The following is a 26,464-nucleotide window of genomic DNA, read 5'->3' on the forward strand; positions in this document are numbered from 1 at the left end:
TTAAGCATCTGATTCTTGATTTCTACTCACGTCACGATCTCATGGTCGTGAGATGGAGCCCCATGCTGAGATCTAGCCCCATGCTGTCAGCACAGAGCCTGCTTGGGATTCTCTCTCTCTCTCTCTCTCTCTCTCTCTCTCTCTGACCCTCCCTCATGTACTCTCTCTCTCTCTCTCTCTCAAAATAAAAAATGGGTAGCTCAGTCGGTTAACTGACTCTTGATTTTGGCTCAGGTCATGATCTCATGGTTGGTTGGATGAAGCCCCTCATTGGGCTCTAGGCTGATGGTGCAGAGCCTGCTTGGGATTGTCTCTCTGCCTCTCCCCTGCACTCACTCTCTCTCAAAAAACAATCAATCAACATTTTTTAAAAAGATATGTCTTCTCCATCACTCCCACAGCCAAATGATTACATTCTTCCTCTTCAGTGTAAAAATGCTGAAAAAATTGGATTCATGGTTTTATTTCCATCATCACTGCCATTTAGGCATCATTAATGTCATAATCACCTTATTAAGTATATCCAATTTTTCCTGTATCTCCCCTGCCCACTAATTCATCCTTCCATACCACCATCTAAGGTTTCTTTCTATTTTTTTAATTTTTGTTTATTTATTTTGAGAGAGAAAGTGCGAGAGAGAGTGAGCCCCGATGTGTGGCTCAAACTCATGACCTGTGAAATCATGACCTGAGCTGAACTCAGAAGCCAGATGCTTAACTGACTGAGCCACCCAGGCGCCCCGAAGAAAGACATACGCAGGATGACTTTCAGGTTTGGTGCTTTGGGAACTGGGTCAATGGCTCCTTTCCACCAATAATAATAATGGTGATTAAAAAAAACACAAAACTTACATGATGCTTACTACGAACCAGGCCCCGTTCTAAGTGCTGTACACAGGTGAACTTGCTTAATCCTTGCAACAAACTTTATGAGGCAGAACCTCTTATCATCCCCACTTTGAAACATGAAGAAATTGAGGCAAAGAAAGGTATGATTATCTGCCCAGATTCACACAGAGAGATTTGTGGCAAAGTTGAGATTGGAATCCAGGAACTTTGGCTCTTGAAATCCATGCTTTTTAATCACGACACTAAGCCACCAATAGGATATGGGAGTGCCCGTAGTCCTATAGCCTTGAAAATACTTCATATGCTGTCAAAAACTATTGCCAATGTCAATACAAAAGAATACCTTATTATTACTTTAATTTATATATTTTTATTGTTAATAAGATGGAACAGCTTTCATGTATTTATTGACCATTTAAAATGTGTACTGCCTGCTAGTATCATTCATTGATTTCTCTATTGGGATTTTTTTCTCAATGTTGTAGAACTATTTATATATAAGGAATATGAGGTCTTTGTTATACATATCAATTTATATTGTATGAATTTGCCAATATTTGACCATGTATGATTACAATAATGGCAATTTCAGATGGTTCAGCCTAATGTTTTCATTCCATTAGTCATAAGAATAACTGATATTTATTTAGTACTTGATATTTGTGAGGCACTGTGTTTTATTTGCATGCATTGCCTCCTTTGACTCTTACCACTACCCCGGGAGGTGTGGACTCTTATCTCCATTTCCAGATGAGGAGACCGAGGGGCAGAGAGTTTATGTAACTGGCTATAATTCCTGAAGCTAGTTAGTTGGTAGGCATGGGTGGGAGGTCTATCAGGAGTGAAACACAGTCTTTCTGACTCAAAGGCCTGTGATCTCAACCACTGCCCTATACTGTGTTGCATTTTCCTTCTTCTAGATAGGTTCCTCAAAGAGTTTCCTGGTGGAATTTTAATTGGGATTGCCTTAAGTATAGAGTAGTATGCAGGGACTCAGTATCTTTATACTGTCGAGTCCTCCTATCTGAAAGCAAGGTATGTTTCTCCATTAATTCAAGTATTCTTTTACCCCCTTTATAGAGTTTTATAGATTTATCCATAGGATTAATCACAATGATGATTCCAAGGATTTACTGAAAGTTATCCTTTGGGTTTTTAACTTTTCTGTTGCTAATGTGATAGGATTTTTTCTCCTATTATATGATCTAAATGCTTATTATTATTCTTACATGGAAGACTATTGATTTTTGGTACATTACTTTTGTAGTTATCCATTTTATGGGGCTTTCTTTAAGGATCTATTCCTCTCTCAGCCGACTGACCAAGGAGCCTTTAAATCTTTAAATCTTTAGGTGGATCCCCACTGCCTTAGGAGACATGTATGTGCCCTCATAAGGTATCCAAGCCTCTCTGTGGCCTGCCCTGGTCCACCTACCTTCCCAATAATGTCTCTTGCTACTTGCCCACATGGATTTAACATTGGAGCCAGACCAACCATTCTCATGTCAACTCATGCCTTGGCACATATTACACTCTGAAGTGCTTTTCTCCTTTCTCCACGTCTGCCTGGGGAATTGCCTTCGGGTCTTAGCTCCTCAACTCTTCTCTGAAGTCTTCCGTGATTGCTCCAGGCAGCTTTCCCACACCTTTCTTTTTGTCCCCACGTGGCACCATGCATATACTCCCATTATTGCAATTGCCAGGCAAGAATGTCACTGTTTCTCTACACCAGTTAGTGGTTAAGATGGGCTTTAGAACTAGACAGACCTGGGTTCATACCCAACACAACCAACTGCTACTTGTGTGACCTTGGGAAGGGCATATTACCCCTTGTGGTTAAGAATAAACACTCTAGAGGGCAATTGTGAGGATTTCTTAGGGCAATGTGTACAAAGTACAGAGCCCAGGGCTAGGCACCAGTAGATGCTCAGTATCTTATACATTTTTTTTTGAGAGAGAGAAAGAGTGGGGAGGAGAGGGACAGAGGGACAGAGGAAGAGAGAGAGAGAGAGAGAGAGAGCGAGAGAGGGAGAGAGAGAGAATCTTAAACAGGCTCTATGCTCATCATGGAGCCCGATGCAGAGTTTGACCCTGGGATCATGACCTGTGCCGAAACCAAGAGTCAGGTGCTCAACCGAGTGAGCCACCCAGGTGCCCCTTCAGTATCGTTTTAAATTAACAACATACAAGACAAGAAGAGGGTAGACTAACCAGAAGGTGGGGGCTTTCAGGACAGAGGTGTTGCCAAGGAGAATTTAGGATAGTTACACTGCACAGCAGGGAGAGCGTAACTTACCTTTGGGCCTATGTAGGAGGGCTATGGGAAAATGAGCAGCCTCCAACTGGGAGTATCGCTAGACAATAACATTTTATTTTTTTAATTTTTTAAAGTTTATTTGCTTTGAGAGAGAGAGGGAGAGAGAGAGAGTGTGTGTGCGCGCACACGCAAGCTGGGGAGGAGCAGAGAAAGAGAGAGAATCCCAAGGAGGCTCCACATTGCCAGAGTGGAGCCCAATGCGGGGCTCAAACTCACGAACCGTGAGATCATGGCGTGAAATCTAGAGTTGGACGCTTAACTGACTGAGCCACTCAGGTGCCCCTAGACAATGACGTTTTAAAGGAGATTCGAGTTTTAGTTGAGGCAATAGAAGCTGAAGAGGGAATGTTTAAGGTCTCCACCAGGAGTTGCACGTGACGTTGTACCTGGGAACCCTCACTCTTCCTACACCAGGCACCAAGTTGGCCTAACAGTTTGAGGTAAAAATGGAGTCCTAGTGGTGGGTCTTGGGAGGGAGGCCAGATGTGGGGCCATCACACATGCTAGTCAAGTTTGGAGTGACAACAGTCTTATTTTACTAGCTGCTCAGGGTTCTGAGGATCGGAGGCCAGAAACTACCTGAGGCTTCTTTCTGAGTCAAGTACAGAAAATGAGTCCCAAAGCCGTGCCTCATGGTATGATTTCCCCCAGCCCTCTACCTGACAACCTTATTCCAACCCCGGTAACCAAAGGCCCTCTAATTCCTTTGTGTTGCTTTCTGTTGGGATAATCTGCACAGCTTTGGTCATTTGGCAGCTGCTATGCCAGGAGGATGGGAAAGGGGCCCCATTATCTTCTATTAGGGTATCTGGGCCCCATGCGTCCTTTGCCTCCATGTGTCTTCTTGGGAAGGCCTTTCCGGGGGTTTGGCTGGATCTTAATTCTGATGGAATATACACCCTCATGCTGTGATGTCTAGAACTAAGTCAGCCCTGGATTGGGGTGTTGACCATTTCCTTTGCCAATGGTTTTGCTTTCGTTTGTGCAGCTCAAATCTTTCTCTGGTAAGGGAAAAGCTGAGAGAGAAAGTGAGAGTGAGTGAGCAAGACTGAGACTGAAATGGAGGCAGAGACAGCAGGGGAGTGAGGGGTGAAATCAGTTCACTGTATCAGGGCTCCTGGGTGGCTCAGTCAGTTAAGCATCTGACTTCAGCTCAGGTCATGGTCTAGCGGTTCATGAGTTCAATCCCCGTGTCGGGCTCTGTGCTGACATCTCGGAGCCTGGAGCCTGCTTCAGATTCTGTGTCTCCCTCTCTCTCTGCCCTTCCCCCACTCATGCTCTGTCTCTCCCTCTCTGAAAAATAAGTAAACATTTTTAAAAAAGACAATTCACTGTGTCTTTGTTTTAAGAGATAAACCAGCAAAAATGCAGATGGTGGAGACAGACAGATCTAAGTATAGCACCAGCTTCACTACCTACATTTTAAGCCTGTGGTGTGGGCCTGGTTATTTAATCTTCTGAGCTTCATTGTTTTCATCTGTAAAATGAAGATATCATTTCATGAGCATGAACATCAGCAAATACACTTACAAAAAAAAAACGACTTTCTTTCATCTACTTTTTTTTTAAATGTAATTTATTGTCAAATTGGTTTCCATACAACACCCAGTGCTCATCCCAACAGGTGCCCTCCTCCCTTCCCGTCACCCACTTTCCCCTCTGCCCCACCCCCCATCTACCCTTAGTTTGTTCTCAGTCCTTAAGAGTCTCTTATGGTTTGCCTCTCTCCCTCTCTAACTTTTTTCCCACTTCCCCTCCCCCATGGTCTTCTGTTAAGTTTCTCGGGATCCACATATGGAGTGAAAACATATGGTATCTGCCTTTCTCTGCCTGATTTATTTCACTTAGTATAATACCCTCCAGTTCCATCCACGTTGCTGCAAATGGCAGGATTTCATTCTTTTTCATTGCCAAGTAGTATTCCATTATGTATATAAACCACATCTTCTTTATCCATTCATCAGTTGATGGACATTTAGGCTCTTTCCATAATTTGTCTATTGTTGAAAGTGCTGCTATAAACATTGGGTTACAAGTGCTCCTGTGCATCAGCACTCCTGTATCCCTTGGGTAAATTCCTAGCAGTGCTATTGCTGGGTCATAGGGTAGATCTATTTTTCATTTTTTGAGGAACCTCCACACTGTTTTCCAGAGCGGCTGCACCAGTTTGCATTCCCACCAGTAGTGCAAGAGGGTTCCCGTTTTTCCATATCCTCACCAGCATCTATGGTCTCCTGATTTGTTCATTTTAGCCACTCTTAGTGGCATGAGGTGATATCTCATTATAGGTTTGATTTGTATTTCCCTGATGAGGAGTGACGTTGAGCATCTTTTCATGTGTCTGTTGGCCATCTGGATCTGGATTTCTTCTTTGGAAAAATGTCTATTCATGTCTTCTATCCATTTCTTCACTGGATTATTTGTTTTTTAGGTGTGGAGTTTGGTGAGTTCTTTATAGATTTTAGATACTAGCCCTTTGTCCGATATGTCATTTGCAAATATCTTTTCCCATATCTTTTCTGTCGGTTGCCTTTTTTTTTTTTAGTTTTGTTCATTGTTTCCTTTGCAGTGCAGAAGCTTTTTATCTTGATGAGGTCCCAATAGTTCATTTTTGCTTTTAATTCCCTTGCCTTTGGAGATGTGTCGAGTAAGAAATTGTTGCAGCTGAGGTTAAAGAGTTTGTTCCCTGCTTTCTCCTCTAGGGTTTTGATGGTTTCCTGTCTCACATTCAGGTCCTTCATCCATTTTGAGTTTATTTTTGTGTATGGTGTAAGAAAGTGGTCTAATTTCATTCTTCTGCATGTTGCTGTCCAGTTCTCCCAGCAGCATTTGTTGAAAAGACTGTCTTTTTTCCATTGGATACTCTTTCCTGCTTTGTCAAAGATTAGTTGGCCATACATTTGTGGGGCCAATTCTGGGGTCTCTATTCTATTCCATTGGTCTATGTGTCTGTTTTTGTTTTTCATCTACTTCTAAAGAAATCTCTTAAAGAGCAAAATCTGGCCCAGAAGTTGTCTGGCTGAAAGTACCGTGGATTAAGGATGCACCCAGACCTGAGCTGAAGTCCTATCACATCGCATCTCAGAGCCTCAGTGGTGTTCTGAGTGGTAAACCTAAATTGAATTGAACTCAGTATAAAGTGTACATGAAATACCTAGTGTGGCTTCTGGAATACAATAATACAACAGGGCCTTAGCAGTTTTAGCTGTTACTGTTATCCCCATCATTTTCCTCCTCCTCCTCTTCCTCCTCATTATTTTATGAAAGGTGACCTAAGCAGGGAGATTATGATCTGGGGGATATATACCAAATATGTTTGTATTTCTAGTTTTGGTTTCAATAGCAGCGATAAATGTTTATTTGATGCTTAATGCTGTTCCAACAGGTGTATTCTGTGCGCCCACTTCGCAATTAAATGTTGAGTAGTCTCAAGTAATGGAAACGAAAGCTGTGTTGTGGTTTGCCTTATGTCTAGTCGCCGCCTGTCAGGAGGTGGGACAACATGCCATCTACCAAGAGTCCCTGGAAGTTCTTTGTCCTCAAAACTATGAATCCTTCCAGCATCACCGGGATCAGGCAGTATCTACATGTCCTGAACCAGTTGCTATCCATGTTCAGTCCCTACAAAAAGAGGGCTTTTTTTCCTTCTTTTGTGTGCATTTGTGTGATGAGTGGAGGTGTTGATGGAAAGTGGCTGCAGCATGGAAAGGGACCAGATCTTTTTCCTCTTTGTCATTTAAGAAAATGATTCAACTTCCCATTTGGGGAGTGTCTAAGGGTCACCTTTATGCAATTATGACTCATTTTCTGTTTTTTGTGTTATATTCTTAGACTTGAAAACTCATACAAATGAGATTTTTTTTATATATGTTTTCTTAATAGCGGAAATGACTAAAACTCGCTAAAAATCAAATACCTTTGTGAGGGTGTCGCTTAAAATTGGAAAATGAAATCTTTTGTTGAAAAAGAAACTCTTATAGGTAGTAGTAATTCCTTCTCCCCTAACAATGCCAAGGTGGTGAAAGAATTATCTTGGGTGCTTAAAAAAATGGATGGATTTAATTTTTCACATCCCAAATTGTTAACAAAAGAACAATAACAAAATATTTCAGTAGGCGGACATGCACGCACACCTGGGACCAATTAAATATTTTTCCTTCATCTTAATCAGAATGATCAGGCTTTCTTTCATAGTAGACCTACATTCCTCCGTTTTGAGGTTTTTTTTTTTTTTTTAGATTATTTTTAACAAGCCAAACTCAGTGATTTTACCAATTTCACATGGCTTTTGTATATTATTTCATTTGATTCTCACAATGGATAACAGGTAACAGTTTTGAAAGGTAAGCCGGTCAGGCATTATTTTCTTCCTATTTTACAGGTGAGGAAAAGTGAGTTTTCCGCCAATTTAGGATCACACGGGATTACACGTTAGCCACGGAGTCAGACTCAAACCCAGGTCACCCGACTGCCTGGCCCCGTGCTCTTCCAGATGTGCTAACCCGACTACTTGATGTGTCTTTGTTTCCTTTCCAGTCCTTTAGAATGGTGTGCGGAACTAGATCAGTTTCCCACAGCCTCTTCCAACAAAGTCCACAAACTCGGTGGCTTGCAATAATAACGATTTATTTTCACAGAGTCCCGGATGCCCCAAGTCCAAAATCAAGGGTTCAGCAGGGCCATGCTTCCTCTGAGAGCCCTAGGGGTATATGCTTTCTTTCTTCCTCCTAGATTTTGGTGATTGCTGGCAATGCTTGGCATTCTTTTGCTTCCGGCTGTGTCCCTCCAGTCTCTGCCTACGTTGTCACATGGCCTTCTCCCTGTGTGTCTCCGTGTCTGGGTCCAAATTTCTTTTTTTTTTAAGGGCACCACTGACATGGGACGAGAGCCCACCCTACTCCGGTACAACCCCACTTAACTAACTGTGTACGCAACAATGCTATTTCAAAATAAGGTCACATTCTGAGGTACTAAGGGTTAGGACTTTAATGTCAATCTTTTTGGGAGACACAATCCAGCCAATAACAAGAATGAATTATGGCTTTCTTTTTTTGGAGTGTAATTTAATAAATTATACTAAAGCCCATAATACATTATCACACCCAGAATCAAAGGACATATATAGATACTGATGAAAACACACACAAATAACTTAATCAGTGATATGTTGTTTGGTGATGGGAATCTACTACAAACGGCCAGTGACTTGGTGCTTTTAGTCCACTTTCTGGGCATTGTCGTTTATATGGGCACGTCTTCTCCCATAACTGACATTTCTTCCTTGAGGCATGCCAAAACCTTTTAGTTCCCAACGGGAAGGAAGGTTACTGGAGATGGATATTTTTGAAAAATGTCTTCAGGTATTTAATGTGCATCTTTCGTAATGCGGATCTGGATATCACAAGAGCTATAACTGAATTCTCGTTTAAGTGTGATTCTCACGGGCAGTTGCTTTTGGGGGGTGTTTGGAGGGATTTTATCATTAGAGAGGAGTCATTGGAAGGTATTTCCTTCCAATTTGGGCAGCGGTGTAAGTTTGGCTTTGAGAGATAACCTGAATCGGTGCTTTGTAGGGCAAATCTCCGTAACATTCATGACCACAGGCCTTGGCCTTGCAGAAGGCCTCTAAATAAATAGCGGGATTCGGTGGAATGGACATTAATTTAGCAGTTATTCTGTGCAAGGCCCTTTGCTGTAGTGGACACAGAAAGTCATCACCCATGCTCCTTACCCTGCAGGGAATCCAATCTGGCTATTTAATTAGAAAATACTGGCAACTTCCTAGGTGTCAGGAACTGTGAAGACACTGGTCATATAAAGGATATGGAGAGAAAAAGGGGAAAGAAGAAGGAAAGACTTCACAGAAGGCTCCACTTCTAGTGGGCTGGGGAAGGCAAGTAAGAAGCCTTACATGATTCAGTAGGTTCAGGCTGTGGCTGGAAAGAACGGGTGCGCCTAACACAGCATGGGGCCTCAGGCAGAGCCGCCACCGTGCAGGACTCCGTGGGCCATCAGTCAATGGCAATGCAAGTCAACTTGCAATGTGGGAGTTTCTTCTTCCAGGAGGAGGTGCTACCTGAGCTGATTGGGTGATGAATTGGAGTGAGTGTGGTAAAAGGTGGAGCAAGGAGAGATCCGCCTATAGCTCACGCTAGTCTACCAGTTAGCCCCTTTCTCTAGCTATGTGCAGCATGGCGAAGGGAACATAGCAGTCTAACTCTGAGTCTTCCAGCAGGGTAGGGGCATGGCAGTGACGACACGGGGAAGATCGCCCTGGCAGCGAAACATAGAAGAACGCAAGGGGGAGGGTGTGGAGGCGGTGAAGCCAGTTAGAGGCCATTTGTCACAAGGGTCTCTTTAGAAGGGAATGCTATCATTCCCCACCAGGCCAGTAACTTGGTCTTCCCACTCACTCCTCCTCTGGCCCCTGCTACAACCTATTCCCCACCCAGCAGCTGAATTCAGTGGTTTAAAGCATAAATAGAATCATGTCACTCCCTGTTTACTGCCTATCAGTGGCTTCTTATTGGCTCTTAACACAGCTGGCCTTGGTGTCCAAGGCTTGGTAATGGCCCAGCCTCCCTCTTCAGAAGCCTCCCTCTTCTTCCTAACTCTCTCATCCCTTTCGCTTTCCCTCTCCAGCCCAACTGCTTTCTTTTCAGGACTTGAAACACAAAGCTCTTATCTGTTTTGAAACCTTTGCACTGGCGACTCCTTCTACCTGGAAAGCTTTCTTCCCAGATCTTGTTATGATCCTAATCTTCCAGATTTCAGATAAAATGTCATCTACTCTCAGAGAGGTCTTTACCTCACCACCTTATCTAAAGCCTCCTCCCTATTGCCCTATCTCATCCTGCACACTGGACACTGCTGATTGCCTACCCAGCATGAATCTTCCAGTCCTTCCCTCTTCCTTCCTAACAGAAAACTCAATTTGTTCACATATTCACCCCTTCCCCATTCAACCCTGAGTCTTAGGAGAAGCTGATGCTACCCCAGGTCCAGGAATGGACATGCCCAGGCTACAGATTATTGCATTTCACTTGCCAGTGACTGGTTGAGGAACCCAACTCTGGGCGATTTATTCTCTCAAACAGCTGTGTTCCACACACCGCTCTGTGCCCTGAGGATGCTGCAGTGAACAAAACAAATGAAATCTCTTCCCACGTGAAGCTCACATTCTAGTAGGCAGACAGGCAAGGAGCTAGGCCGAAATATGGAGAGTGGCTAGAAGATGATTGCAATAATCCAGGCAAGTGAGGATGACTGTGGCGATAGCATAATGCTGAGAAGTTGTAGATTCTGGATATGTTTTAAGGTATAATTGACAGAATTTCCTGATATATTGAATTTGAGGTATAAACAAAAGAGAGGAATCAAGGGTGATACCAAGATTGTGTTGCCTGAGTAACCGAGAGAATGGGGTTGCGGTCAACTGTATGAGGCAGATGGCAGGTGCTATGGTCTGACTGTGTGTGACCCCCGTCCAATCCAAAATCCGTATGTGGAAATCCTAGCCTTCAAGTTGATGGTATTAGGAGGTGGGGCCTTTAGGAGACGATTAGGTCATGAGGGCACAGCCCTCATGATTGCTGCCCTTATAAAAGAGACCCCAGACAGCTAGCTTGTCCCTTCTGCTATGTGAGGTTTCAGGAAAAGACAGTCATCTGTGAGGAAGCAGTTCTCACCAGACACCAAATCTACCAGCATCATGATCTTGCACTTCCCAGGCTCTTGAATTGTGAGACGTAAATGTTGTTTATAAGCCACACAGTTTATGATATTTTTGTCATAGTAGCCTGGACAGACTAAGATAGCAGGATAAGCTGGATTTGGGGAGGAGGGTAGGACAGGGTAGTCAGGAATTCCGTTTGGGACATTTAAGTTTGAGATACCTATTAGACGTACAGGTAGAGATGTCAAATTGGTAGTTGATTATAAAGATTCAAAGGAGAGGTCCAGATTGGAGATATAAATCTGAGAGTCATAAGTGTACAGATGATCATTTAAGTCTTGAGAATGGATGATATGACCACGAGACTGAGGGTAGTAGAAAAGGACTAAGAAAGGGGCCCTTAAGCTCAGGTGTGCTGTGGATGAGGAGAACGAGCAAAGGAGACAGGAAAGAATGGTTAGAAAGGTAAAAAGAAAACCAAAAGCTTGTGGTTTCATGCAAGTCAAGTGAAGAAATTTTTCAGGGAGGACAAAGTACGTGATTGACCAATTGCGTCAAAGGCTACAGAAAGGTCGAGTAAAATGGAAATGGAGAAGTGACTATTGGATTTAGCCACATGGCAGTCATTGTTGACCTTGATAAGAGCAGTTGGGGTACAGGTAGGGTGAGCCTGATTGGAATGGATAGAAAAGAAAACTTACAGAAAAAAAAATCGAAGACTGAGTTCACAGGCTGCTGTTTCAGGAGTTTTGCTGAGAGAGGAAGGAGAGAAATTTGGGTAGTACTTGGAGGGGAAATCAGGGTCAAAAGAAGGTTTAGTTGTTTTTTTTTTTTTAATTTTCGTCAAGATGGAAGAAATAACGGTATATTTTTTATGCTCATTAGAATGCTCTCCGAGAGAAGGAGAACTTGAGATGGAGAAGAGATGGGAAATTTATTAGAACAAAGTTGGTTCAGTGAGAAGGCATAGAGTCTACTGCACAGCTCATCCATCGCGTCTCGGCAGAGTATCCGGGCGCCAAATGCAAAAGTAGGAACGCGAGTAGGGAGCTGGTGGGAGTTCTCTTCTGTTTTCTCATTGAAATGGGAAGCAAGGTCACCAGCTGAGGGGAGGGGAAGATGAGAAAAGAAAGGAGAACATCAAAGCACGTTCCGGGACAGTGGAAGAGAAAATGGACTAAAAATATGGTTGCGAGGCAGGATTAAGACTTCGCCTAAGGTAGTGCCCAGCAGTCTCCAGTGAGACCAATCATTACGGCTGTGTGGTTTTCTCTTGGCACATTCAGCCAAACGGGAGAGTGTGAGCGAGAGACAAGATGGACATAATGAGACAGGGAAGATGCCTACCACAGGATTTCTGGGAAAACTTTCCTCTCCTTTGAGTAGGAGTAGATCCAGATTGTGTGGGAACTGCAGCCTTCACAGTTTGAGAAAACTAATACAAAATTGCGAATATAACGTTATTTATAAAGCTTTATCTTTAGAGTGAGGAAATAAATTATGGGTCATGGCTTTTAAAAATCTGACCTCACAAGTTCAGCAAAACAGCACGATACTTTTATTAACTGGCAGATCACAATACAGTTTCTCCCCCTGGGTTTTGGCAGAATACACTTTGATCACGTCTTTTCCTGACAATTATTGTGTGATATTTTCTACAGAAAGATAAACTAGTCCTTCCTCTAATGTGATTGGTCACCATTTTAGTTTTCGTCATGATAATTTAAAACAATACTCGTATAATTATTCAGAAACAGTTTGAGGCTTTTCATTGGATGTTTCTAATTAGTGAGAACCTTAATAACTAAGAAACATATGAAAATACATTACTAGATCCATACTAAATGTATCCACGACTCAAGTCTCCGTTAGCTGGATTCCTGAAATTCCCATGACTGTTCTAGTGCCGTCTGACACAAAGGGAACTGTGACTGGAGATGCCAGAGTGGAAAGAGACAGAGGCCTTAACTGAAAGTGCTTAAGATACCTTGGCAAATTTTGCATAAACCCACGACCCTGTGATTGCTAGGCTTTTCCCCAGAGCTTGGGAAGGAGTTTGTGCCAGGGAAGGACCCGGAGGCTTAACTGAGCTTTATTAGCATCACAATAAGCCTTCCTCGTTCTTGGGATGCCCACCCCCAAGAATGTCTCTCTTGCTCTTCTGGAAGTTGTAGTATTTTTCCGTGATACTTAGAATTGCTGCAGCATCTTGTTCTCAGTCCAAAGACGAAGCCAATTGTAAGATGACAGCGTAGAGATAGATCCTTGGATCCATGGATCCTACTTGGATCCTTGATGGTATTGTTGAGCCATTGATGAACCGACTCTGGAAACCTGCCTCACTTGTGGACTTCCTGTTCCATAAGATAATAACTCACCTGATTCTTAAAACCATTTTGAGTTGGAGTTTCTACTACGCGTAGCTGAAAGCATCCTTATTTCCTTTGTTTATTGTCCTCTAAGCATTTATTTTTGCTAACGTTATCTTTTGAGTTTACTCCTTTTTTTTTTTTTTTGGTCTATCTAAATGTACGTTCCGTGAGACTTTATCTTGTTTGATGTGGTATCTGCAAGACCCAAAAGTCGGTTCATAGTAGATGTTCAATAAGCATGTGTTGAATTGGACAAAGGAAGTATGGCATTGACAGTGAGTGACGCTGGCAGTGAGTCTTCACTTTCATTATGTTTCACACTCCCAGCTATGCACCCTCACAGAAAGAAGCTCATTTCAGTAAAAATATTCTCCTGATATTTTGAGATTGCTATGCCGAGGCACTGCCGTTGCAGACATTTCCCTGTTCCACTCAAGACAAGTGACCTGCTGGTTTTCTCCTGTCGACAAGGCCAGTCTGGGGAATGGATATGTAAGCCCAAAGGTTGCATTGTCACGTTTCCATAGAGTATTAAATTGTGGGCTATATAACAGTTTAAAAAGCTAGACTTCTTGGTGGGGAAAAGAAAGAAATTTTCTTTGGAGAGTAACTTTTGGCTTCTCAGTATGCTTTGTTCCTCGCATTCCATCTGTCATAGTGTTCTGACATTTCCCCGAACAGAACATCATCTGTGTTTGCCCTCTTCTCTTTATTCCCTGAGTTGGCTCCTTCCTGGAGTTATCTAGTGCCCTCAGCACTTTCAGAAATGTTCTCTAACAACCCACTCTCCATCTCTGGCCAGTTTCATCCTTAATTCCCTGTGTTAATGATTGCTCTCTGCCAAAGAGTCTTTAGTGGTTCCCTGGAGCCTTGGGGGTTAAGGCCACATTTGTTTCCTCTCATCTTTAAGAAAAAGTTATTGGATTCCCTGGAGACAATGACTGGGGACTTGTAGAATTAGTGCTAGTGGCAGCAGCCAATTCCAACTAGAGGATAAACAAGGCATGAGACCATTCTGCAAATTGGAGAATAGGTATGAATCCTTTCTTTCTTGTCCTTTTCTCCTCCTTCCTTCCCTCCCTCCCTCCCTCTCTTTCCTTCCTTCCTTCCTTCCTTCCTTCCTTCCTTCCTTCCTTCCTTCCTTCCTTCTTCCTTCTCTCTTTCTCTCACTTACTATGTGCCAGACACTGTGGTCAAGGCTGGGGATACAGAAAAGAATGAGACACACTTTTGTCCTCAAAGCGCTCACTGTGCAATTGAGGAGACGGACATAGCTGGGGTTTACGGTGCAGCGTGGTGAGGGTACGCATTCGGTGTTATGAAGAGACATCAAGCCCACTCCTGGTGGCTCAAGGAATGCAGAGAGGAGGTGAATCCTCTGGTCATCTATCAAGGATGAATATGAATTAGCTCAGTTTTGGTAGAGTATTGATAGAAGGTATTCCAGGGGTGGGGAATAGCACGCACCAAGGTCTAAAAGCAAGAAAGTACGTGGCACATTCACGGCAGCTTGGCTGGGACAGCGGCACTAGATGAAATAAAGCGAGTAAGAAAGAACCATCGCATGGAAGACTCCAGGAGAAGTGTTTAGGTATTGATGGGTTTGCAGCAAGGAAATGACATGGTCAGATTTACATTTCAGAAACATCACAATGGCTTCAGGGTAGAAAAGATTGGAGAGGATTCTCACAGGAGGGAGATCAGTTAGGAGCCTGGTGCAGTAGCTTAGGTGAACGATAACGATAGCTCGACCTGGGAGGTTAGCAGCTTTTGTGGAAAACTCTGAACATACATAGAATATGTTTGGGAGGTATGACTTCTAGGAAGGAATTAGTGACCAATTGGTTATTGGGAAGTTGAAGGAGAGGGAGAAGTCAAAATAAGGATGGGGACAGGCAAGGATTTCTTAAACAGCACACATTAAAACCAAAAACAACAAAACGACACCACCACCAAAATGAAAGGTTGATATATTGGCTTCGTGGAAATTAAGAACCTCTATTCATCAAAAGATGCCGTTCAGAGAGTGCAAAGGCAAGCCACACACTAGGAGAAGACACTCACTCACATGTATCTGTCAGACAACTCATGTCTAGAATATATAAAGAAATTGTGCACATCAGGAAGAAAAAGGCAACCCGGTTTAAAGTCTGAGTAAAAATCTTGAATAGTCACTTTATAAGAGGACTTCCAAAGGGCCAATGAGCATATGAAAAGGTGCTCAACATTATCGGTCATTAGGGAAATACACACTAAGTACACATCAAAACCACAATGAGATACTACCATACTGCCACCAGAATGGCCGATATTTAAGTCTGACAATAGCAAGTGCTGACAAGGCTGTGCAACGATTAGTGCCCTCATATACTGCTGGTAGGAGTGTAAACTGGTACAACCACTCTGGAAAATTGGTTGGCAGCAACTACAAAAGTGAAATATGCCTATTCTGTGACTCAGCAGCCCCACTTCTAGGTATATACCTGAGATAAATGAATGGCTATGCCTACCAAAAACATATACAAAAATGTTAATGTCAGTGTTACTCATAAGAGCCCCAACTGGAAACAACCCAAATGTCCGTCAGAGCGTGGATAAATGTATTGCGGTGTATTTGTACAATGGAATATTACACAGCAATAAAAAGAACAAACTATTAGACTCTTACAGATGCAGTATTTGTGAAAGACAGAAGACTGCCTATAATATGAACCCATTTATGTGAGCAGACAAAACTAATCAAAAGCTGATTGATGTCAGAATAGTAGTTCTCTTTGGATGTTGGTACCGACTGGAAAGGGACACTCAGGAGCCTCCTAGGTACTAAAAACATTCCATATCTTGATACGGCTGTGGGTTGCATGGATGCATACATATGTAAGTATTCATTGGATTTTTGTACTTGTTTGTACTTTCCTATATGTGTATAATACCTTAGAAATAATGAAATAGGAGTCAAGGGTGATTTTCAGGTTTTTAATATGAGCTACTGGGTGGATGGTGGTGCCATCAGCTGACTTGAAGAATATATTGCAGTAGACTGGGGCAGACATAGAGGTTGCAGGGAGAGGATGAGGTCAGATTCGGACATTCTCAGTTGTGGGTACTTAAACCCACTGAGATGTATCCGATGGACACTTGGGAAAATCCAGACTGGATTTTTCAAAGTAGTGGCTATTTTCCACACCAAAGTGTATATTGTGGCTGTAAAATACGGTAAAAGCACGGAGCCCATAAGGTTCACAATTACAAATGATCTTTGCTCTTCAAAACCCTCATGCGGAAAATAGTATGGACTAATGAATAACGTGGGTGAAAAACAGACCAGTTGATGAAGGGTCTTACATCTTAATCTGAAGAGTTGGGAATTGATTCAGCATGTAGTTGAAAGCTATTATGGGTGCTTGAGCCTGGGGGGAACCTAATGAAAATACTCCTCAAAGTAGATTACTCTGGTAGCCATGAGAAAAATGCACAGGAACAGGCCGAGGCTGGCATGGGGAAGACCAACAAGGGCGCCAGCAGCAGACATTTAGGCTTGAGGTCAGAATGGTCTGGCCAGAGGCGTGCCATTGAGAATGAGGAGAAGATTCAAGCCCAAGAAGTGGTGGGGAGAAAGCAGCACTCAATGGCCGACGATGTAACGGTGGGAGGGAGAAGGAAAATGGAAGTCTAACTCCAGCTGAAATAATATGACTCCAGCAGACTTCTTCAAATCAGTACTTGAACCCATTTCGTACTGATTGAGCACATTTAAATGAGGTAACATGTGCAAAGCGGTCCGCACAATGCCTGACACATGCTAAGTATTCAGTTAAGTTAGCTGCTGTTATTCTATCCGCGGCTCTTCACCGCTGGAGAAATTCACCCGGCCAGGCAGCTTGGTTCCACTTTCATGATTACCGACCTCAAGTGGTTCCTTGACACAGCGTACTCTTTCACTTGCTGCCCCGCTGTTACAAATCTTTCCCACCTTTCTCAGGCACCTTGCCTCCCTTCACCCTTTCACTCTCGCTCTAGGAGGCTCTCACTAGCCTCTTGCACTACAGAGAAAATGGATGCCATCAGAAAACCTCTCTCAACATCTCACCACCCCAGGCCACATGTTTGTGTCTCCCCCATGGTCTCCTCCTCACCGGCTGCTGTCATGGAGAGGGATCAAAGACTAGTACCCTAGAGAGCACCCCTTCCTTCCTACTCTGGACCACTAGGAAGTTTGGGATCAATCCATCACCTGTCTCTTCCACCTCTTCATCTCTAGAAAAGAGAAACTAAATGCAGGGTTCTTACTGCTTGGGTTCACATCCTGGCTTTGTCCCTCACCAGTTACGGGCAAGTCTCTTACCTCTCAGCACCACAAGGCCCTCAGCTGTGAACTGCCCTCGGCTGTGAATAAGGACCCTCTTGGGTTGATGTGAGCCTTTAATGAGACCATGCACAAAAAAGTGCTTAGCCAGTGCCTAGTATGTGTATTATCTATTACTTCTTCAGTCTTTCCGTTGGCATTTAAATATTCTCAAGTGTCTCCCATCTAAAAAAAAAAAAAAAGCCTTTGTGGATCCCACAGGCTCCTCCAACTATTGTTTCATTTATTTGCTGCAACAAATGACCAAATATTCTGTGCACGTTGTGCTCAGTCCTCCCCTCCCATTCACTCTTCAAATCTTTCCAATCTTGTCAAGGTCACCAACAACTGAAATGTTGCAGGATCCAACAGACGTTCTTCTGCCCTCCTCTTATTTAACCTTTCTGCAGAATTTCCATGTTTTCTGAGCCTGCCCTCATGTCTTAACGCTTCACTGCCTGTGATTTCAGGACCCCCACGTCTTCATTCTCCTCCTACCATTCTAGAAGATCCTGCACAGTCTTTGTCGTCCCTCCCTCCTCTACCCAAACTTTAGCTATTGGTAGTTGGTAGTCTTAAGGCTCTGTACTAGACCCTCCCATGACTTCAATTACCATCTGCATTAGTCGGTGTGGGCTGTGTTATGCTGAAATCTCAGGGACTGAACACACAACGATGCTTTCTTTCTCACTCAAGGCCACCACAGGGCCTCAGGCTGACACCTTGTCATCATTTCATGACGTGGCTTCAGTGACCACCACATCAGGAAGGCAGGATGTGGAGGGCTTCCACTGCCCCGTAATTGCTTCCAACTTGATAGTGACACATGTCACTTCCACAGCCGGAACTAGACACATTGCTGAACCCAACTTCAAGGGAAATTGGGAAGTTATATTATGTGCCCAAGAAGGAGAAAAGAGCTGAATATGGTGAGTTGTACAAATTTCTAATACACCATTTATATGCCAGTGACTCACCAAATGATGTGTCCAGCTCAAACGTCTCTTCTGACCTCCAAATCTGTTTAAGTTGGGACTCCTGGTTGCAAGTAATAGAAATGTAACTCAAATTATTTATGGAGATAAAAGAACTCGTTTTAAGGGTTATTAGATTGGCTTGAGAAATTTAGAATCTGGTATATCTACCTGATATATCTACCAGGAATGAACTGAAACCAAGGAAAACAGAACCTAAGAATGACTCTGTCCATCTACCTCCTGGATTCTTCCCTGTGTTTGTGTCTACTTCATGATTCTTTTTTACTTTTTTCTACCTGAATGTTTCTGCCCCCAGTCATCATGGCAGAAAATGATCACTGCCAGGCCTGGATTTCAAAGCCCTGTTTCAACCAGTAGGAGAGACTAGGATTCCTTTTCATCAGTTGTGTGTCCCAAATGCTGAGAAAGAATACATATTGTCCAGCCTGGGGTAGGTACCAGCTCCCTGGTTAATTCACTGTGTCCAGAGTGTCTGTTAACCAAGTGAGTTATGGGGAAGGGGGCGGTGGGCAGCAGAAAGGCAATCCCCAGAAATTGGGGGCAGTTTGGGAATAAATAGAATGGCAGATATAAAATAAAAAAAATAGCTATATATTTAGCAAATAGTTGATGAATACCTACTATATTCCTAACCCTGTTCTGGGCACTGGGCATACATTATTGAATGTGACAGAGCCCCTGCCCTCAACAAGCTATATTCTGGTGGAAGCAGGCTAGGGTAAAGAAATAATAATATAGTTTGAGACGATGATAAATATTAGGGAACAAAATGAGATACATGGATTAAAGAGTGATAAGCAGTGCCATTCTAGATAGGACGATCAGGGATGGGCCCTCTGAAGAGGTGCTATTTGAACAGAGACCTGGATGAAACGTGACAGCAATTCCTGAGAATATCTGGGAGGGAGAGTGTTTCTAGGCAGAGAGAAGAGCAAATATAAAGGCTCTGCAGCAGGAGTGAGTGTGGCATGTCCTCGTAGGAGCAAGAATGCCAGCGTGGCTGAAGCAGAGTGAGCTGGGGGCAGAGTGATCGGCACTGAGCTTGGAGAAGCAGGCAGGGCCAGATCATGGAGGCTCTCTAAGGAATTTGGGTTATAATCCGAGCATAGTGGGAAGACTCTGAAGAGGTTTGAGAAGCAGGGTGGCATAATCTATCTGATGTATAGTTTTTAAAGATCGTTCTGGCTGCTGTGTTGGTAAGGATCTCTAGCAGGGTGACAGGAGGAGAGGGGAGCCCAGTCGGAGACTGAGATTGCGGCAAGTGTCCAAAGGACAAAAGACTATGACTAGAACTAGGGCTGTCCCAGTAGCGGCGGTGAAAAGAGGTGGTTAGACTGTGGATGTATTTTTATTTTATTTTTTTAAGTAAACTCTGCCCTCAATGTGGACTTGAATTCCTGACCCCAAGATTGAGAGTTGCATGCCCTATGGACTGAGCCAGCCGAGCGCCCGACCATGGATGTATTTTGAGGGCAGAGCTGCTTAGAGCTTCTGATAGATTAGATGCGAACAGAGGGGGAAAGGGAAGAATCCAGGGAGGCTCCTACGCTTTTGGCCAGAACACTCAGATAGATGGTGTTGCCAGTTACTGAGATGGGGAAGTCGGGGAGAAGCAGGCTTTCATGTGGGGGTGAGCAAGGTTCAGGTTATGGGTTTTTTCGGACAAATGAAATTTGAAGTGACAGACATCCATCGTGTGGAAGCCACGGGGAGACAGATGATACTGATCCAGGGGGCCGGATGTGCCAGAGGCACTTCAAACAGAGCATACTTGAAACCAAGTTCGGAAGCTTCCCACATGGTCCTCCCCAATCCGTATCTTCTCCCTGCAAGAGAATATGCAATCAGTCACCAAATTACAAATTGTTTCAAGGCCAAAATCGTCTACCACTTCTCCCAGAAATGATCACGTCACCCCCTTGCTCAAAACTATTCAAGGGCTGGGGAACCTGGGTGACTCAGTTGGTTATGCGTCGGACTCTCGATGTCGGCTCAGGTCTTGATCCCACAGTCATGAGGTCGAGCCCCGAGCCAGGCTCCACGGATTCTCTCTCTCTCCCTCTCCCTCCCTCTCTCTCTCTCTCTCTCTCTGCCCCTCCCCCAGTCATGTGTGAGTGTTCTCTCTCTCTTTCAAAATAAATAAACAAATATCAAAATAAATAAACATTAAAAAAAAAGAAATCTGGCTTTATTAAAAAAAACTATTCAAGAGCTTCTCATTGCTTCGGGACAAATCCAAACCCTTTCCCACAACCCACAAGGCTTTGAGTGACTGACCTCGTGATCCCCTCCAATTTTCTCCCACATCTTGGTCGCTCCTTCCCTGGCACAGTCCACTCCTGTCACACCAGCCTTCTTTCGGTTCCCGGAACACGCCGCAGACTCTCCCCTCTGGGCCTTGTTTGCTGTTCCTGAAATATTCTTTTTCCACCTCTGCAATTTAATTTCAGTAGGCGGGATAGCATCAGGGTGATGAGGGCAGGCTGTGCCGCAGCAGAATCCACGAGAACTGCCTGACTTTTCTGTGTGCTTCAGTTTCTCCATTTGTGCAATGACGATGCGTGGCTGTTGTGAGGATTAAGGGCATTCGGTCACGTAAAGCCCTTCAGATAGGACCTGGCACAGAGCAAGGGCTCAATAAACAGCGGCTCGCTCTCTCTTTTTTTCAGAAATGTCTGGGCCCGATGTGGGGCTCAAACTCACAACCCCGAGATCAAGAGGCACGGCTCTCGCGTCCCAGCCAGCCAGGTGCCCCCAGTGGCTGTCAGTGAATGAGTTCCCCCGGGGTCAGTTTCAATGTCCTGTCGTGGTCATTTCGTGTGACCCTGACGGTGGAGGTCATTCTTTCCCCGTCATCTGCTTCTGGCGGTTACACACGGCGCTGCACCATATATCGTGCAACAGAGCAGGACGAGGGTCTCAAACTCCCATGTGCCAGAGACGTCCTGCTCGCCGACACAGGCCTCCGACTCTGCTGTTAGCAGGGTCTCCGCGTTCCGCGTGAAACACAGTAGCACGTGTAAGAAAAGCAACGCCCTGTTCGGTACAGGGTGGCACGGACCCATTGCTACGGTGGATCGTGCGCGCACCGGGCTCCGTGCAAGACGCGGGCAACGTACGTCCCTGAAGAGGGCCATGGGGGGCACGTGTGGTTGAACAGTGCTTCGCACCGACGTGAGTCGCCCGCGCACCTGCTGTGTTGAACACCGTTTCGACCGAGGTCACCGGAGGAAGCTGTGCTCGAGCCACACGCCGCTAAACACGCTATTTCCCAGGGATGGGGTCACGCCAGCGACACACAGGCGCGTAGCCCTGTCAAACAGAACATCTCTGGGGGATACTGACTGGGGAAGGAGGAGAGGGCCCAAGTCTGTTCCTGAGGCCACTGCCTCTCTGTCTCGCCTGTTGCTTCTCGCCCGGCCCCTTCCGACCTCATCGCGCAGCCTCCGTTGCCACTGGAGCGTCAAGTGCGGTCCAAGGTACGCACGCAGCCTGCAGCTTTCACGGGGAAGCCGCCGCCGAAGGCTTCACTCCAGGACGTAGGGACGTTTCCTTGCCCTTGCGCTGGAAAGGGCCTACCTTCGGGCCTCCTCCGCGGACTCCCACGCAGCCTCAGGGAGGGTCACCCCTGCCCAGAGGGAGCGGGCAGCCCATCAATAGAATCCGTGCTTTCCCTGCTGGCCCACGGCGATCCCCCACGGCCCCGTCCCGAACGCGGATCTGGGTTAGGGTTCATCCTGGGGCGTAGGTCGGGGGCTTCCTCAGGACCTCCGGCTAGGCGACCCTCCCACCCAGTCCCTTCGATGTCCCCCCTGCGGTAGAGGGCGGCTCACTTACACGCCCCCCCTTCCAGGTGACCCAGTGCGTACTCATTGGAAAGACACAGAAGCAGACGTACAGACGTAGGCACGCCCCCAAAGGGCACATAACACATTCTCCAAACAGGCCCGTCTGAACCCTTATTAAGGAAGAGAAACGTTTCCTGACTCCACAGTGATCAGCTCAGCTGACCCAGGACTGCTCTGGAGGTAGCACTTTCCTCTATTATGCAGAGCAGTGTCAGCCCCCCTTTGTTCACTTTAGTGCTTTCTAGACTGTGCCCCAGGGCCTGTAGGTGCATAAGAAATGGAAGCCATTACCGGGCTGCTTACCTCTTAATGGCCACCACTTAACTACACAAACACCTGGCAGGAGCTTTGAAATGAAAGGGTTTCCTTTGTCTTGCCTTTTTTTTTTTAATTTCATAAATCTGACATATTGCATTTTGTAAATTTAAGGTATACCGCATGTTACTTTGATACATTTCTATATTGTAATATGATTGCCGTTGAGGCAAATTTATCACATTGCGTCATTCTAGTACAGTATTATTGTCTACATTCACTGCGACGTGCATTATATCTCCATGGCTTATATACGACTCCTTACAAATTTATACCCTGAAACACCATCAGTCTTATCCACCACTCCCCCCATCCCCTGGTAACCCCCATTTTACTCTCTGGGTTTGTGGGTTTTTTACTGGTTTTAATTTTAGATTCCGCATGTAAGTGCTATCATACAGTACTTGTTTTTCTCTGATTTGTTGCGCTTACCATAATACGCTTAAGGTCTGTCTGTTTTGTACCAAATGGCAGGAGATCCTCCTTTCTCATGGCTCAATAATATTCCTATGTATATATCATAATCCATTCATCTGTTGATGGGCATTTGGGTGTGAATAATACTGCAATAGACATGGTGGGCACGTATCTCATGGAAATTCTGTTTTCATTTCCTTTGTGTACATACCCAGAAGTGGATTGCTGGACTCTATGGTAGATCTATTTTCAATCGTCTATAAAGTTTGTTTGTTTGTTTATTTATTTTTGAGAGAAAGAGAGAGACAGAATGCATACACATACACTCATGCACACATGCAAGTCAGGGGCAGGGACAGAGAGGGAGAGGGAGACGGAGAATCCCAAGCAGGCTCCTCACTGTCAGCGCAGGGCCCGGGGTGGGGCTTGAATTCAGGAACCGTGAGATGGTGAGTTGAGCCAGATCAAGAGTCAGATACTTAACCGACTGAGAAACCTGGGAGCCCCCTTTTTCAACTTTTTGAGTAATTGCCACATTGTTTTCCATAGTGGTTGGACCAGTTTCCGTTCTCATCAACAGGGTTAAAAGTGTTCCCTTTTCACCACATCCTGGCCAGCTCTTGTTGTCTCCTGTCTTCTTGGTGATGGCCATCCCTAACAGGTGTGAGGTGATATCTCACTGAGGTTTGGGTTTGCATTTCCCTGATATTGAGCGATGTTGAGCATCTTCTCATGGGCCTGCTGGCCATTTTGATGTCCTCTTTGGAAAAACGCCTATTTAGTTCTTCTGCCAAGTTTTTAACCGCCATTTTGTTAAAAAAAATTGTTGTTTTCTTGCTATTAAGTTATGCTAGTTTTTAAATATATTTTGGATATTAACCCCTTATCTGATATATGGTATACAAAAATTTTCTCCCATTCTGTAGGCTGTTTCATTTTATTGTTTCTTTTGCTGTGCAGAAGCTTTCGCAGAAGGTTGATGTAACCGCAAAAGCAAAAATCAACAAATGGGACCACGTCAATGTCTTGCCTTTTGGAGTGTGGTCACTTTGCTGGGCAGGGTGCTCAGCTGTCATCTCAGTGCACCCAAGGGAGTCCAAGGTGGGGCTCTAATGTCCTGTAGTCCAAGTAACTATGTGGGCTACAGCTTGCTGATGAGACAACAATAGGCCGCCCTTGTGGTTACCTATAAAATGCTTGGAATGATTATTTAGCATCTATCTTTGCCTCAGACCAGTTTCTCCATGTTTGTTTCCACGTCCGAGTGCCTGGCACATAGTAAGTGCTTAATGAATAGTCAATGGATGAAACTTCTGGAAGTGTGAATAGGTGACCACGCTTTTAGAGACAAGTGATGAAGGAATTCAGAGAACTCAAGGGGCAGGGCTGGTGGTGGAGGATACAAAGTGAGTAGAAAGGAGACTTGCCAAGTTCACTTGGTGTTAAGGAGTCAACGGCTTTATCTAAGAGGTAACTCGGTATTGCCGAGTAAGTGGCATTGCCAGTTACCACTGGTCCAGGTGGGGAGGTCAAGTCTAGAGCCCCAGGACTGGAACACCAACAGAAATTCAGCATCACGAAGTAACGGCTTTTCCAGGAAGCAGGCAAACACAGGGGGAAGTGGGTGAGTTCCGGATGCCGGAGCAAGCGCCCTTGGCCGGGGAGGGGAACAGTCCTGGAGAATACAGAGGCTGGATACTGGCAATTGGAACCTCAGCTCAGGGCAGCTGGGCAGCAGGAAGAGAATCCACAAGCCCAGATGAACTCATCAACAGAAGTTGCCAATTCACACACCCAGAATGTGGATCCTCGGTGCAGAAGTATCAGGTCTCAACAGCAGGCCCTGAACCAGCAACAACATTTGGGTCTACGTCATCGTGAGACGGAGGCCGTGCATCCTGAGGCCAAGAACTAGGCTCCAAGTGTTGGCAGGATGGAACTCCCAAGTGCAAACTGACTTGGGTGTGGGAAAGTTTACAAACTAAGGCAGGGAGCCAGGCAGCTCCTGGAAGCAAAGGATGATGGGATACAAAGGGTACCTGAGCTATCCTGACCTCCTGGGCCTGGTCCCTTCATTCCTAGTCATGTTCCTTTGCTTTTGCTCTTCTCTTTCCTTCTGTCCGTCCCCTTCTACTACTACTCCTACTACTATTATTATTGTTATTATTAGACAGATAATATATGAATACATTTTAAATATTCATTTATACAAGATTCTGATGTTACTATTACTTCTCTGAAGTCCAGTGTGTTCTAAGAAGTCTATCTGACCCTGACCCCATTCTGATGTTTTAATATGTTTCCTTGGAACTTCTGATTCGGTTTTGTCATTACTGTTTTGTTTTGGTTTTGTCCCATGACTATGACCTCAATTATTATCACTTTGAAAACTTTCTAGAATTTCATCTATGGCCATTGCAAGCTTTCACAGACAGGGTCTATTTCCTTGGTAAACCCTGTCATCAATTCATTCATTCAAAGCACCTGTTGAGTACAAAGTGCCTCGTCTGTACTGGGTGCTTGTTTAATCCACAGCTTCATTGCTTTTGGAAGGAGAAGCTACTGGCCCATATAGAAAATATATTTTTTGTCAGATATCTTTTTTAAAAAAAGAATAAAAGAGGAAAGGAAAAATTACTGTGAATGCTGATTAAGCAACCAAAGTCGGTCCAGTTTTATTTTAGGACTAATAGTTGGTCTAGCTTAACTGGATTGGCCTTTTGCCAGCTCTTTCCACCCAGCCTCCAGTGTGGCCCTCTGATACCTGTTCCACCGACAGGGAAGTTAGCTGTTCTTGCTAAAGGTCATCATTATCGCAGGCTGCTGTAGTTTATTGCTCCTAACCTGGGAGAATTCCCTTTAATGGGTTCAATTTTCATAAAGTCTTTCTGCTCTTTGGAGCAGCCGTAATTTAGTGCCCCCAATTAATTGAGGGAGCTAAAATTTCATACATAGTTAACTACGCCTTCAATCAGTATTTGGTGCCTAGAAAATAAGTCCCCAATGGACATTTGCCCCTGCAAGTCATGCCGCACCGAAAAATCGGTGCCTGTTTGCAGACTGTTTCTCCTTCAAACGTTCAAGTTCAACAAGGATAGCAGTTGGCCGAGTGGAGAGGGTTTCCAAGAAAAAGAGCACTCAATGCTACTCTAGGGTATCCAACAGAGAAATGGAAGCGACTTTAACTTCCTCCAGGTAGATGAGTCGATGGTTATATTATCCACTCTCCAACCCATGCTAAATGAGTGAGGGTCCCCAAGAAGCTATCCATTCTCTTCCAGTGGGTTGTAACTGTTTGGGAGAAGCAGTTACTCAACCCAGTGGCTGA

This window comes from Panthera pardus, unplaced genomic scaffold, assembly GCF_024362965.1.
Source record: "Panthera pardus isolate Hobbes unplaced genomic scaffold, ASM2436296v1 HiC_scaffold_27, whole genome shotgun sequence".
Lineage (NCBI taxonomy): Eukaryota > Metazoa > Chordata > Mammalia > Carnivora > Felidae > Panthera > Panthera pardus.